At 45.7% G+C, this 13140-nt stretch overlaps 1 protein-coding gene and 1 long non-coding RNA gene across 7 annotated transcripts in view; both read right to left on the minus strand.

Moving 5' to 3' along the window:
* The window catches only part of LOC102064532 (contactin-4), a 275228-nt gene that overhangs the window by 248858 nt on the left and 13230 nt on the right, over positions 1-13140 (minus strand). The gene's annotated exons all lie outside the window — the stretch shown is intronic.
* Positions 1936-3992, minus strand: LOC141730677 (uncharacterized). Its single transcript, XR_012582292.1, has 2 exons — positions 3668-3992; positions 1936-3051 (listed from the first exon to the last, which is right to left on the minus strand). It is a non-coding gene; the product is annotated as an uncharacterized LOC141730677 (long non-coding RNA).

The raw sequence follows: 13140 nt of genomic DNA on the forward strand, positions 1-13140 counted from the left end.
TATCCTCCACACACCCAGCCCTGAGACAAATCCCCCTTTTAAAGAAGGGTACGGCTGGGAGGAAATGTTTTAAAATGGAAAAGCAAAGTTAAGCAAACCCAGCCCAAGCAGCCCCAGCTTTACCCAGACAACAATTCTGGCCAGACAAAATGTGTTTGTTAGACGCATCCAAAAGGAGGAAAAGTCAAAAGATTTGCTCTCAAAAGACTGCAATTATTTTAACTGCACATAAATGTACCCCTTTCTTGGCTATAAATAACCCTCTGCAATTACGTGCTAATTACTCAACAAACCCCAGCGTAAATACAGCGCCACAAAGATAATCAGATCGTTCTTTGTTCAACGTAAATTAATTGATAATAGGAGCTTTAAAATTGCAAATTAGAGCGATTACACTTGGACTGCTCTGTTGGCCGAGAGTTAATCCTGAGTTTTCCTCCATCAATGGGTAAAAGGATGTGTTACAGGTGGCGCTGGGTGACTGTGGCATTCACGTTCCCTGAACATGATTTCTTCACCCAGGGTTTTTCTCCTGGGAAGCTGAGAGGCCTCAGAGAAAAGGAAAATAATTCTTATCTCATTTGCTTCTCCTGCGTTGTGCTCCTGTGGAGTGTGTTTGGAGATTGTTTATCCAAGGTGATTGTTTGATTGCATTCTGGTTTGAGTTGTTTTCACTCACTGGCTAATCACAGAATCACAGAATAATGAGGTTGGAAGAGACCTCTAAGATCATCATCCAAACTGAGCCCCTCAACTAGATTATAGCACCAAGTGCCATGTCCAGTCTTTTGTTAAACACATCCAGAGATGTTGATTTTACCACCTCCCTTGGAAGAGCATTCCAGTGCTTTATTACTCTTTCAATGAAAAAATTTTTCCTGATATCCAACCTATCCCTTCCCTGACGTAGCTTGAGACTGCGTCCTCTTGCTTTTAAATGAGGGCTGAGCTGTGTCGGAACTCTGGAAAGAGTCACAAGTTTTCATTATTATCTTTTTAGAATTCAGTAATTATCTTCTCTGTATTCTTTAGTATAGTACAGTATTCTTTAAGATAATTAGGATCATAAAGTAATAAATTAGCCTTCTGAGAACATGGAGTCAGCTGCATCATTCTCTCCCCTCGTCGGCGTTGCCTGAATTTACAACAGGTGGCAGAGGCGGGCAGGAGGTGGCAGTGCTCTGAGTCAGCATCACTTTGCTGTGATTCCCAACATAATTATTCCCTAATTCCCATCCTGGACCACTCTCCCTGCTGCTGGCAATAGGACCCAGAGTTGTGATCAGCTGTGGAGAGGGGAATTTCCTCACCCTTCTGTCCCCTGTCATCCCTGATTCCCTCTCTTAGCGCTCTGTCCACTGCCCCATTTACGGGCACTGATGCCGTGTATAAACTCAGCTGTAAACAGAAATGGTGGCAATTTCACACCTCCCAAATCCCAGGATTTTTTCATTATTTTGCCAACACGCAAATCTGCCATCCATTCATGCCACACCAGCAGCGGGTGCTTGGCTGATTGCTGGGAGGTTTTGTCCTTTCCTCTGAGGTTGTGCGTGCCCAGGGGTGTTTGGTGTTTGTGTTATCCCCGAGCTCATCCCTGGCTGCCCTGGAATAAAAGGATGGCTGCAGTGGCTGCTTGCTGATTTCCCATTGACTCCTCTTGCAGGCTGAAGGTGTTTCTCATTACTTTCTGATAATGCAGCCAGGACAGCAATTTAGCAGCGCTGACCTTGTAATGATGTTTGTTTATTTCTTCTCGCATTGAGGATGGGTTTTGTTACTCATTCTGGGCTGATCTGGGATGATGATGTGGAGCAGTTCCCAGGCTCGGCTTTGTGGTCACTGATCCTGACTCAAGGCTTGGTTTTAGCCCTGCTGTCACCACCGATTATTTTCAGGGAAAATTAGAGAAAAAGAATGGGAAATATAATAAGCATAGGATTTGCCAAAATCCCTTCCTTTTTTTTTTTTGTTTAATATATGTATAAATTACTCTTTTTTCAGCGTAAATGCACCTGAACCTAAAAGCCAAACTCCTGCAGATTAATTAACACTTAATTAATGCCAAATTAGGCAGTTATGGGGAACTACAATGCAGGAAGAAAGCAGCAACCTGTCATTTCATATAATCCCTCACAACATCATGGCCAACCTCAAGAATTTATAAATCTGCAAGACTTGAGTGGTTTTTTTCTTCCTGCTTTATGACCCCTTTTTTTTTCATTTTATAATTAAACTTTTCAAACTTTATCCTGCAAATAGCACGAAACATAGTGTAAGTGGAAGGAGAAAGGACACCATGCTGTGCCTACAGAAATAATGAATTCCTCCTAGGGTTGTAAAGACATGTACTGATTAAAACTACAACTGCACCGTGCAAAAAGAGGCCAATTTGGTAGCCTAAATGGCTAATTTTTTATTATTTCCTTGATAAAGGTATAAATGGTGCCAGAAGGGTTATTAGGAAATGAAGACTTAATTGTTTCTTTGAAGTTTTTTTACACCCCATAATGACGCACAAATAGATTCAATGGAAAGTGCTCAAAGACTGGACAACCTTGAGGAATCTCTCGCATGCAGCACTGGATGCATCCCTACACGAGATCTGAGGATTTTCAGGGTGTTCAGAGAGCAAATTTCAAGCAGAATGGTAATTTTATGAGTATTTTTTTCCTGCTGGGAGCCACAATGATGCAGGACTATCGTGGGCTCACATAACATGCCATTTTGGCAGGAGAAAAGTTGTTATTTCAAACTTATAACCGTATTACTCTTTTTTTTTTTGGTCAGTAATTTATAAATCCAAACCAAATGCTCCAATAGCTTTAAAAATCTTTACTGGCATGTGAATGTTTTCCCCTGTGTGTTTATGTGCCATTTATGTGTTTTTTCCCTGTGCTTTCCCACCACACTCCTCCCAGCCAAAGCCCGGGGGATCTTCACAGAATATCCTGAGCTGGAAGGGTCATCAAAGCTGCACAGGTCAGGCTGGGTCTGGATGCTGCAGAGAACTGAACTGAGATTAAATTCACAGTCTAAACTAACCCAGACCTGTCGGATCTCAAGATCTCAGTCCTGAGGTGCTGAGCCACCGAGACCACCTTGGGGGGCTCGGGAGTCCTGGAATGTTGCCAGAAGTGTCTGGTGGCTGGACTTTGGTCCTACACAGGAGACGACAAGGATGAGGGCTTCACCGGGTGAATGGTGAAGGGATTAGTTAATTAGAGAGTGAGACACAGGGTTTAGGATTTATGTACAGGGGGGTTTAGAGAAGTAAGATGGAGGAATTGGGGTGTGTCCTGTCCTCCTTCTTCTTCCTCTTCTCCTCCATCTTCTTTGGCCACGGTGGCACCTTTGGATTGGTTATTACTGAGAGTGCACCGAGTTATAAGAATAGATGGTATTGGGGAAAAATGATAAATATTGTACACGTAACAATGGGTATAAAGATACGTGGCTGCCCGGGAGGGCAGACAGTGTGCTCATGGCTGACTGCTGAGCAGAGCTCTGTCGGGCTGAAAGAACATCTTTTAGATAAACAATTAATAAACATAAAAACCGAAAGAAGAACTGAAGCCTCTTCTCGTCCTTCGATACGCGGGCTGCCCCAAGGCCACTCCGGGCCTTTCCAGGCCCTTCAAACAGCCGAGATAAACCGGACACAGACCTAACCCAGCAGAGAGAGAGGGGTCACAGACACAGCAGTGAGATCCCCAGCCCACGTTCATCACCACAGGGCGGGAGGGAGCTGAGGAACCCCCCCAGTGAGCAGCACATCAGCTCACCTGGAGCTTCAGATCTGCTCCATGAGGGAAGGGAAGCATCACAAGGAAAGGTTTCATTTCCTTGAGGTGCAGGCTGCCCTAGAACAGAGGCTGGGCAGAGTCACAGAATAAAGCAGGGATTTATTCAAAGCATCTCCTCCATGGATGCACCTTGGGCAGCACCAGAGCCCAGCCAGGGCTGCACCCAAGATGAACCAAAATGGCCCCAAAATGAACCCAAGATGAACCAAAATGGTCCCAAAATGCACGAGGGGCACGGGCTCTGTCCCTGGGGTCAGTTCTGCTCCATTTGCACCTTGCAGTTCATTGTCCCATCCCAGCTTTAGCCCAGGCAGTCCCACCCTGCTTGTTTTTCTCTCTCCAGCCCACGGGGTTTGTGCTCTGGGCTGAGATTGGGATCATTTGTCCTTGGTGCCCAGCTGGGGCAGGAATTGTTTTGTCTCCCTGCTCTGTGCACAGAGCTCACCATCCCTAATGTGAATCCCAGACCCACGCACTAAAGCAGCTCAGAATGTGAAAAATAGAAATGCTAAAATCCAAGGCATCAGAGGGATCAGCTGGAAGATGAGGGCTTGGAGCACCCTGGGGCAGTGGGGGTGTCCCTGCCCATGGCAGGGGTGGCACTGGAGTGGCTTTAAGGTCCCCTCCAATGCAGACATTGCAGACCCATGTGCTGTCCTTGTGCAGTCTGTTAAATCCAGGGAGGAACCCAAGTGCAGAAGACAGGGCCACTCAACTGGAAATCTCTATTAATATTACATTTTTTTTTGCTTACAAAATACAACAGGATCGTGTCTGGGACCTGCAGGTCACGCAGCTCGCTGGGCTGTGTCACCTGGGGGTTAACCACGTGTGATTAGCCGTGCCTCGTTAGAGGCATGATTGCACTAATTGATGGAGAGCTCCCGCTGCCCCCGGTGACATTATTATTGCTGGGATTAAGCAAAGGTCCCTGCAGAGCAGCCAGACAGCGCTTCAGGAGCCTCTCAGATCCTTCCCCAGCACACTGAGGTGTCCCACACTGCAGCCACCAGCCTGCCAGTGACACAGAGGACCCTGCCACCCATCCCGGGGACATGGCACGGTGACTGGGACAGCTGGGGGCTGGCAGGGACCAGGGCTGCTGGCACAGCATGGCAGCACCCTCTGGGACAGGGGACAGCAGCTCTGGGACAGGGGACAGCAGCTCTGGGATTGAGAACATCAGCTCTGGGACAGCTCTGGGACAAGGGACAGAGGGACAGTGGCACAAGGACAGGGGACACAGGGAGCAGTGTCACGAGGACAGGGGACACAGGGAGCAGTGACACAGGGACAAGGGACACAGGGTCAGTGGCACAAGGACAGGGAACACAGGGACAGTGGCACAAGGACAGGAGACACGGGGAGCAGTGGCACGAGGACAGGGGACACACGGACAGGGGACACAGGGAGCAGTGGCACAGGGACAAGGGACACAGAGCAGTGGCACAAGGACAGGGGACACAGGGACAGCGGCACAGGGACAGGGGACATGGAGCAGTGACACAGGGACAGTGGCACAAGGACAGGGGACACAGGGAGCAGTGACACAAGGACAGGGGACACAGGGACAATGTCACGAGGACAGGGGACACAGGGAGGAGTGGCACAAGGACAGGGGACACAGGGACAGTGGCACAGGGACAGGGGACACAAGGACAGGGGACACAGGGAGGAGTGGCACAAGGACAGGGGACACAGGGACAGTGGCACAGGGACAGGGGACACAGGGACAGTGGCACAAGGACAGGGGACACAAGGAGCAGTGGCACAGGGACAAGGGACACAGAGCAGTGGCACAAGGACAGGGGACACAGGGAGCAGTGGCACAGGGACAGGGGACACAGGGACAATGTCACGAGGACAGGGGACATGGAGCAGTGACACAGGGACAGGGGACACAGGGACAGTGGCACAGGGACAGGGGACACAGGGAGCAGTGACACAAGGACAGGGGACACGGGGACAGTGACACGAGGACAGGGGACAGTGGCACAGGGACAGGGGACACAGGGAGCAGTGGCACAAGGACAGGGGACATGGAGCAGTGGCACAGGGACAGGGGACACAGGGACAGTGACATGAGGACAGGGGACACAGGGACAGTGACACAGGGACAGGGGACACAGGGAGCATCCAAACATCTCCTTCCAGCAAGGCCAGCTGGGAACCAGGCGCTGATTTTCAGTTTGCAAATTATGAGCGTGAGAATATAAAGGCTCCCTTACAAAAGGGAGAGAGAGGCAGAAACAGAGCACATCTTCCTCATTCTTCAGCTCTATTATATCTCTCTGTAGGAGGTGAAAACTGGCAATTACTCTGGGAGATGCACAGGTAGGAAGATGGAACATAAATCAAAATAAAAAGAATCTGAATGCATTCTGCAGTTGTTCAATGGATATTTATTCAGCCGGGCTGCTTGGGAAGGCCTGGAACAGCACATGAGGAGAAGTTTCTGGGATCTGCCCGGCAATCAGAAGAAAAGGAGATGAAGGGAAGCGATGATCCTACAGGCAGCACACGATCCAAACAAAGCATTTGGAGAGGAAAAGGCTGGCACAGGTCATGTCAGCACAAATAATATTTCTGCAAGGCGCAAGTGGTTCGTAATGAACACACGGATGAATTTGGGAGCACTGAAAGCAGTTTCATCCCTGCACTCCACGGGGATTTCATGGGAACAGGAGACAGCATTCATGTGAGGAACACACAATTTTAAAGACTATTCTTGCTTCAGAACCCCCAGACCTTTGGGTATGTGAAGGTCAGAATTCAGATGAACTCGCTGGAATTCATATTCATCAGGAAGAAACAAAGTAAGTCCTGGCAAGCCCATTAAAAAAATACAATGTGCTTTTTTTCCTCAGGAATGACACTGAAATTGGGTGTCATGTATCTGACTTAATGCTCTAATGGGAGGGCTGGAACACTGGGGCAGGATTTACAGGAAATATCTGCTCCTTATCTGATCAGAGAAGGAAACCAAAGTCTCGCAGCCTGACACTCCAAGGTGGCTCTGCTGTCAACTCAAACCTCCAAAATTAACTATTTATCATTGGATTTAAACACAGATCAGTCACATTGTTCAAGCTCAAAGACTCTCAGACCCCAAAGGAATAGACAAAAAAAAAAAAAAAACACAAAGGCAGGCAGGAAAATAGAGAGGCACACAAAAAATGAGGTGACCTGAGCAAGAAACCCAACACCAGCCCTCGGGCTGGAAATGGTGACAAACCTGCTCCAGGGCTGCTGCTACCAGAGCAAAACACCTCCAAGAACAATTTCTGTGCAAGGAATGATTCAGGAGATTGACAGCTATCAAGAAATCGTTTGGGGGAAAAAAAAATAAGAAAGAAAAAGTCTTTTTGGAAGGTTTCTCCTAATGGAAAATGCAGGAGCTCATCACCAGGGCCTCGCTTTTCAGGAGGAGCTGCAGGGGTTTGGGCTGGGGGAGATTTGCAGAGGGATTTTAGCTTAAAAGCAGCTCCTGGAAAACAACTGGGAGCACGTCAAGGAGGCACAGGGGCACTGCAGGAATGTCCAAAGGGGGAGGCAGAGGGTGAGAGCTGGGCTGAGCTGATCCAGCCTCTGCTCCGTGCTGGAGCTGCAGGACATCCCCAGCCTCTGCTGAGGGTCACCCCAAGGATTTGTAGCCCTACATTTGTTGGGATCATGTTCCATGAAATTAATGATACTGTTATATCATTATAACATTATTATAGTGATGTTATTCAAGATACGAAAACATCAACGCCAGCATCCCTTCATCGCTTCCCTTCGTCTCCTTTTCTTCTGATTGCCAGGCAGATCCCAGAAACTTCTCCTCATGTGCTGTTCCAGGCCTTCCCAAACAGCCTGGCTGAATAAATATAATAATGTTATATCATTATAACATTATTATAGTGATGTTATTCAAGATACGAAAACATCAACACCAGCAAAGCATGTACTCCTACTTTACACAAGCAATACACCTTTACTTTACACAAACTATTCACCCCTGCCTCACCAAATCTGCTGGTATCAGCTCAAAAGAATTATGCCAAAATACCAATTTTCCAATACCAGGGAAATAAAAAAAAAAATCACAAGGCAGCAGCGCCTTTGCAGGAAAACCTTCAGCAGCACACTTGGGGTAGAGCAGGAAAGGAGGAAGGGTAAAGTTTCAAAAGCTGGTTTTAAATAATAGAAAATGTGTAAATATCCACCCAAGTGTCTGGTGAGGAGATCAGTGCTGTCTCCACGCAGAGCCTGGGGCTGGGGCACAGCTGGGAGCGATGCCTGCGGGGATGGAGCCACAGGCACAGGCTGCAGACAGGAACCCAGGGGAGAGGGGGGACCATGGATGTTTGCAGCTCCTCTGGTGGGATGTTTCTAATGCAAATATCTGACAGACTGGGGACTGCAGCTTTTTACAATTTTTTTTTAGCATCAGGGTAACTAAAAGGAGATTGTTTATGCATGAATGAGATATCACAGCCCAAAAAAAAGCTAAGAGTGAATGAATTCCCCTGCCTGCTGAGTTGGAGGATGAGGTCCCAGCTGAGGGCTACTCATTGGGGTTTGTGCCTTAAGACAGCCCAGACAAACCCCTAATTCCTCCTTCCTGCCCTAATTCCTCCTCAGCCCCACTGGTCCAGCCTGAAGGATGCAGATCCTCCCTGGACCAGGGCAGTCACAACCACTGAATCATCTGATTCCTCCTCAGCTGCACTGAGGAACTCAGAGTCTGCTGCTCAAAGCTTTTCTCTACTTCCACCAGCACAAGAGTCCAGGATGCCCTGTTAAATACCCTACACCCATTAAATAACCCAGAAAGCGCTACTTGCACATGGTGAAAATCAAATATCCCAATGCATCAGCATTTGGCAGCTTCTCTATCACCTTAAAAAAGGCCAAGCTGCCACCCCAGAGAGGGTTTTTAAAAATAATCTTAATTATTGGGCTTTTCCAGCTTTGTTTCAAGAGCACAAGGCTCTCCATCTCGGATGGAGGAGGAATGTGCCTTTGCCCAAAACAATATGCAGCGTGAAGGAAATTCAAACTGACACCATTTCAAGACAGCAAAGACAAACTGGTTTAGCAGCTCTGACAGGCATTTATAAGCAAAATAAAATGTGAATCTAATTTTGGCCTCCTGCACCGAAATAATGTGCAGCATGGTTTGATGTCATAACATGAATATTTCATCCATGAACAGCATCTTGTTTGGGAGGGAGATTTCTCCAGACACCTGGGGGAGATGGAGGAGGCTTCACTCCTCTGAGTAACCTGGGAGTAACTTTTAGACCCTTATTGACTTTTTAACTGTTTTGCCAGATGTCAATATGCAAAAGTAAAAATCATGGCTGAGCCTTTAATTGCAATTAATGGCTGTATTGATCAGCTAAGCCCTGCCTTGCCTCACGTCACAAAACCTGCTGGATTTCAGAAGGTTCCCTGCCAAAAAGTGCTTTATCCCCATGCCTGGGAGTAAAATGAACTCTGCAGCCCATTCTTTTTCAAGGCACATTGATGAGGAGCAGAGCAGTGAACTGGGGCAAAGTTGGGTATTTTCAGTCTCCAGAGCATTTTGTTTTGATTTGCATCGAGTTTCAGGGTTCAGCAGTTTAACAGCCAGCACGGCCACGTTCTCATTTCCTTCATTTTGAGTCTCGAGCAAAAAGCATCACAAGGTTCCATCTCCAGGAGGAAATCAATCCCAAATTCCACCTGGCAGCTCACCAGGGTATGGAGAGAACCAGCCCAGCTACTGCTGGAGTTTATGCTGAGTTTTGGCACCAAACATTTGCACAGCCCTTGAAGTTGCTCAGTTTGCGGCCTGAAAAAACAAGCAGCGAAAAAGATGCACATAATTTAAATGACACTGAATATTCAATAATGGAAATGACTCAAATATTAGAAGCTCTTTGATGGGTGTTTCTGGGGGAGCTGCGTTTGTCCTTGACCTTTGCTTACTCTACGCATAATTAACACATCCATAATATCACATAAATGCCACTTATTGATACTGTCCCAAGGGCAGCTGGTTATCTGGGAAGAACATGGCCACATTAACATTTCCTAACTCATTTAGCTCCTCTTGCACATTAAACTGAGGAAAGCCATTTGTCACACCACCCTGAGATGCGTTTTAAGCAGGCAATATTTAACGAGGTAATGGTGTGAGTGTTGTCAGGGCACGGTGACAATCATTTAAAGGGACAGCTCTAACGAGGGCAGCCTGGAAGGACTCGGGGTGGAACCACCTGGAGATTAAACACAGAGCTTGGGAATGTCATTTCCCCCCTCATTTTTCACACTTCTGCCTTATTTAGCCACAGCAAGTGGTGATGGAGATGGATAAACCCATGGCCAGCGACCTGTGCCCTCTCCAGGGGTGACATGGTGACATCCCCCGAGGTGCCAGCTCAGCAAAGGTGTGAGGTGCATCTCCTGCAGCAAGGCCAAGCCCAAGAGGTTTAAGGATAATAATAATAATAATAATAATAATAATAATAATAATAATAATAATAATAATAATAATAATAATAATAATAATAATAATAATAATAATAATAATAATAATAATAATCTATAATTATAGGTATATATAATATACATTATTTTATATTTTATATATAATAAATAATAATAATAATAATAATAATAATCATCATCATCATATATAATTATAGGTATATATATACATTATTTTATATATTATATCTACTAAATAACAATAATAATATTATTATTAATATTAATATTAATATTAATATTAATATTAATATTAACATTAATATTAATAGTAATAGTAATAATAATATTAATAGTAATAGTAATAATAATATTAATAGTAATAGTAATAATAATAATAATAATAGTAGTATTGCATCCTCTTTCCCTCCAGAACACGTTTTCCATTATTCACTGACACACAAATAAAATATTCAGGGCCACTTCAGATTTTTTCGAGCATTTCCTTCACTGCACTTGACTTTTATCTGGGAATTATTTTTAAAGACTTCCCTAAGAAATCTCTGATAAAACACATGTCAGCACTTTGGCAGGGCTGGCAATATTTTTTTTTTTTTCCCAAGCTGGAGTTAAATTTAAAAATGGAAATTGGACTAATTAATTACTTCAGATGGAAGAAGAGAGGAGGATTTCAGCACGGGGCTGAAATGAAACAATGCAAGAAGGAATTGGGCACTTCAGGGATGGAGCATCCTCTGGACCAAGCTCAGCTACAAGAATGGCTCTATAAATTATTAAATTATTAAATAATCCCTACTAAAAGCTCGATGTTTCCAAGTCAGAATCTTCCTGTTCAAGAAGAAAGGTAGAGAAAAAGTGCTTGGTAAACAGACAAGGAAAGTATTCCATGAGGCTCCACCAGGGAAAAGGAAAATGAATAAAGCCAGAAGCTGCCACCAGGTTTTCATTTTGTACTTCTACAAAAGAAGAAGGAACAGAAATGAAATATAATCAGTGGATAAGGAGCAGGTGATGTAAGGAATCAATACCCAGGTTATCAAATAACACAGCTGACTGCTAGAATAGAGCAGATCCTGCAGCATAACCTGCATTTCAGTATTAAAAAATTGAAAAAAATCAAAAACAGCCCTGGGCAAATACTGGATTTTTCCCTGCTAATGTTGATTTAAAAGATGCAAATTCATTCACAAGCTGCAAGGTTGGGGAGTGACTGTTAAACCTGCACAGCAGTGACCATTAAACACAACAGCAGCAATTACACAAAGGGAAACAGTTTTCCTTGGGAAAAGGAAACTGTGCACCATGGAAACCTCTCTGAGCTCGATCACCAAGTTTAATTGAAAAAATAAAATGGGAAAAGTTTTGCCCTCTTTTTATTTGGATAATGGGGGCAGAGCTCTCCCTGATGTGTTTTTTTTTTAAAGTGTGAGACAGGAGTTGTGAATCCACAGGAATGAACCCACAAACTCCTCACAAATCCAAAATCATCCATTACAAATTCCCAGCTTCTCTTTGGTGGGAAAAGTGCTGAAACAGGCTACTCTGAAAATGAAGTACAGCAGAAACAGAGCGAGTGTGTGACTTGCCCAGCCCTCCCTGCTTAATATTCCTCTGCTCTGGCAGAACCTGCACAGAAAATGCATCTGGAAGTGCCCAGGGTGTGTGACAGGTTCCTGACAGATGATGGATGGATCAAAGCCAACAGCTGGAACGCAGAAGAATCAGGTTCAGCAATGAGGGGATGAGTGACAGTGGCTAAGGAGATGAACACAGGGGGGACCTTGCAGCAGAAGCTGCATCACCTGTTCCTCCATGGAGAGGATAATGGATGAGGTGACAACAGCAGCAACTCATTGCCAGCCAGGAATGTGGGCTTGAAAAATCCCTCTCAGTGCTTTTGTGGTTGTGTTAGCAGCCTTGGGAACTCGTGGAGGGGTTTTGAGGATTCTGAGGGGCTGTGCTGATTTGCCCTCGGGTTTGGGAGCTGGAAATGCTGCCCTGGACCCAGCCCAGCATCACCCTGGAACAGGCTGCTTCAGGTTAGCCTTTTTCAGCACTTTTCCCCTCACAGAGAAGCTGGGAATTTGTAATGGATGATTTTGGATTCCAAAGCCATCAGAGCCACCTCAAAGGCAGTTCCATGATTTCTAAACAAGTTCAGCTTCAGAAAAGGATAAGGGAGTGTTTAAATGTGTAATATGACCCAAAGAGCAAAAGGATTATAAAAAATAGAGAGAAGGGGAAAAAGGCATTTGGGATCAAAGCATATTTGCTGCTCTGACCACTTCTGGAGGTCTGAGAATTCTGAAGAATTTGGTATCTTGTGTCATTAGTGAAAACAAACAGCCCCATAAGTGAGTTCTCAGGAGTGTCCTGTTTCACCGATATCCCACCAGCCAAAGGAACAGCTCCATGGGAAGTTTCCAGAAAGCAGAAAGTTCCTCTGAACCCCAGCACATCCCTGCCCCTCCTCAGGCTGCCCCCTGCTAAGCCCAGCCTAACCCTGCCTGCTGTTTCCAGCTAATAGATGGAGCCATTTGCAGCAGTGGAATATGAGGAGCCTCCAGCTCAGACACATTTCCTGATTTCCTGCCCCTCCTGCAGCACTAATTCCACTTCCCTGCACATCCTGCCTGTCCCAGGCACATCCTTCCTCCACCCAGCCTCAGACCACAGCCCCATTAAGCAATCAAACCATGGATGCTCATTAGCTGCTGCTCCTGCTGCTCTTTGGTCCCTGTTTGCCTTTTCTTCTCAATTTACACAATATTTGGGTGGGGAACTTGGAACTCTTTGCCTCTTGCACTGTCTCACACACCTGGAAGGTGTTCTGGGATGTGCAGCTATTCCAGTT

The sequence above is a fragment of the Zonotrichia albicollis genome, chromosome 12 (genome assembly GCF_047830755.1).
Source record: "Zonotrichia albicollis isolate bZonAlb1 chromosome 12, bZonAlb1.hap1, whole genome shotgun sequence".
In the NCBI taxonomy this organism is placed as follows: Eukaryota; Metazoa; Chordata; class Aves; order Passeriformes; family Passerellidae; genus Zonotrichia; species Zonotrichia albicollis.